General features: G+C 37.6%; 1 protein-coding gene across 1 annotated transcript in view; it reads right to left on the reverse strand.

Moving 5' to 3' along the window:
- Positions 1–3,115, reverse strand: part of LOC100550569 (receptor-type tyrosine-protein phosphatase delta-like) — a 177,211-nt gene that overhangs the window by 50,727 nt on the left and 123,369 nt on the right. The window lies entirely within an intron of this gene.

Raw genomic sequence — 3,115 nt, forward strand, 5'->3', positions numbered from 1 at the left:
TAATATATATATTATATAATATAATAAACATAATATATGTTTAACTTGCTAATTTTAAGACAAAGCAGAATAAAAACAAATGGCTTATACAGTGCAGCAACACAGAGACACAGATAACAGCATTCTTACAGCACAATGGCATAGTACACTATGATATCAATACTTTGCATGATAGTGCACAGCAGATATCCAAATTCAGCATGAAGTCATCATACTGTGATTAGTTTACAGCTGTCTGAAACTTGATTTAAAGATGTTCCAGATCTGAGAATGAGTAGCATTGAACTAATTTGACAAATGATTCTTGTTAGATATATCCTCTTGTTTGTGTATCTAAATGGTGCACTAAAATGGCCAGAGTGCCTCTACTTAAATGAACTGAAATGATTTCTGGTTTGATAAGATATATGCAATCAATAAGAATTTATAAGAAAAAAAACCCTCAACAAGTTTCAACATGATAATGCATTGTAAATTGTGAGATGCCAAATCTTCATTCTCCATTTAAAAACTAGACATTCTGCTGAAGTCTTCCAGATGGGTATGTATACAAGAAAAAATCAGTTTTCAGAAGAATAAATTACTCAATTTTTGTTTTTAGATTACAACACCATAAGCAAATTCACAGGCCAGAATTATACCCATGCAACTTCTTTAAGCATTGCTTCTGAGGTTGTCATGATGAAGTCTACTCTAAATCATTCTTCTGTAACCTATTATCACTGCAATACTTTTGCAGTTCTTATAGCAGTCTATACTTGTAGAAGATAAATGGTATTTAATTATATTTTTTAACAGAATACAATGTAGCTACAATGTGAGAAAGTGAGAATAATTTATATACTCCAGAGCTGTTTAATGATTTATATTGACCAGATTTTTTCTAAATCTAGAGATCATGACCTACATACTTGATGCTAATAGACTATTAACTGGCAGTCAAATTAATAACAGTACTTGTAGGTTCTTAATTTTTTCATTATATAAATCATTTATACTAGTCAGAGATGTAGTAGAAGTTTAAATCCACTAAATGTCACATCAAAAAAAATTAAGGTGCACAAGTACATGGGACCTGCTGAGATCCATCTATGGGTTCTGAGGGAACTGGTGGATGAAGCTGCCATGCCTCTATCCATCATATTTGAAAGGTGGTGGCAATCTGGTGAATTTTACACTGACTGGAAAAAGGGAAACATAACCTACATTTTCAAGAAGGGGAAAAAGGAAGATGAAGGGAATAACAGGAGAGATCAGTCTTACTTCTGTGCCTGGCAAGATCATGGAACAGATCCTACTGAAGGCCCTACTAAGGCATATGGAAAATTAAGATAAGGTGATTGGTGATAACCAACATTGCTTCACCAAAGACAAATCATGCCTGACATACTTGGTGGCCTTTTATGGTGGAATTACAGTGTCAGTTTATAATGGAAGAGCAGCTGATGTCATCTAACTGCAATTGTGCAATGCATTTGACATGGTCTCTCATGACATATCATTGTCCCTGCCAAACTTGAGAAACTTTGCCAAACTGGAGAAAAATTGATTTGATAGATGGGGAACTCAATGGATAAGGAATTGGCTGGATGACCACACTCAGAGAGTTGTGGTCAAAGGCTCAATATGCAGGTGGACTTCAGTGATGAGTGGTTTTCCTCAGGGTTCAGTTTTGGGACCAATGCTATTTAACATCTGTGTAGGCAACATGGACAGTGCAACATGGTCATCCTCAATAGGTTTACAGATGACTATAAGCTGAATGGTGCAACTGACGTGCTAAAGGGAATGCCATCCAGAAGGAACTGAAAAACTTGAGAGGTGGGCCCATTCCAACCTCATATGAAGTTCAACAAGGCCAAGTGCAAGGTCCTGCACCTGGGTCAGGGCAATCCCAAGCACAAATACAGGCTGGGTGGTTAATGGCTTGACAGCTGCCTTGAGAAGAAGGATTTGAAGGTGTTGGTTGATGAAACTCAACGTGAGCCGCCAATGTGCACTTGCAGACCACAAGGACAACTGTATCCTGATCTGCATTAAGAGAAAATTGACGTTCAGGTGAAGGGAGGTGACTCTGCCCCTCTACTTGCTCCTGTGATGTTCCACCTGGAGTACTGCATTCAGTTCTGGGGCTCCCAATACAAGAATGACATCGAGGTATTGGAATCAGTCCAGAGGATGGCCATGAAAGCGATCAGAGGGCTGGAGCACCTATCCTATGGGCACAGGCTGAGAGAGTTGAGGCTCTTCAGTCTGGAGAAGAGAAGGCTCCAGGGTACCTCATATTGAATTTCCAGTACTTGAAGGGAGCCTACAGGAAAGCTGAGGATGGACTTTTTAAAAGGGCATGTAATGACAGGACAACACAAAATGAGTTTAAATTGGAAGAGGGCAGATTTAGACTACAACTCTTGAACAAAATTTTTTACTGTGAGAGTGTTGAGACAATGGAACGAGTTTCTCAGAAAAATTGTGAATGCCCCTACCTTGGAGGCATTTAAAACAAGACTGGATGGGACTTTGAGCAACCTGGTCCAGTGGAAGGTATTTCTGCCTATAACGGGGGGTCGGAACTTGATGATCTTACCGGTCTTTTCCAACCCAAACCATTCTATGATTCTATACTCTGCTGAAATATGATAGATTTAGATATCTTTTACTCTTTTAATCACTGGTATTATGTAAAGCTATGCCACATACGGCAGACCTAAAGTCTTAGACATCTACTATAAGAACTGGCAATCATTTTTTAAAATACTGAACTTTTAATTATTTTTTTCCCCAGAGTTTTTTTTTTAGTCCTTAGAGGATAAAGAATACAGAGCTTGCTATTTTACGTTTGTCTAACTTTTCTGTTAATCTGTAAATTTTGGGCTCAGATTCACATAGATTAATACAGTAGACTTCGATATGTTCTTATATTTTTTCAATATAACAGAAAATTTCACTTTTCTTTCAAGTGCCCCTCTCTGATGTACCCAAAGACTAAAACATGACAGATGGAATTTCTGGAATGTATGGAAAAAGAAATTTTGCAAAGTAAAGTTTTCCTTCAGGTGGAAGTTCAAATTACCACAAGTATTCAGAGTTTTCATTCCAAGAAGACTCCTGATGA

The sequence above is a fragment of the Meleagris gallopavo genome, chromosome Z, assembly GCF_000146605.3.
Source record: "Meleagris gallopavo isolate NT-WF06-2002-E0010 breed Aviagen turkey brand Nicholas breeding stock chromosome Z, Turkey_5.1, whole genome shotgun sequence".
In the NCBI taxonomy this organism is placed as follows: domain Eukaryota; kingdom Metazoa; phylum Chordata; class Aves; order Galliformes; family Phasianidae; genus Meleagris; species Meleagris gallopavo.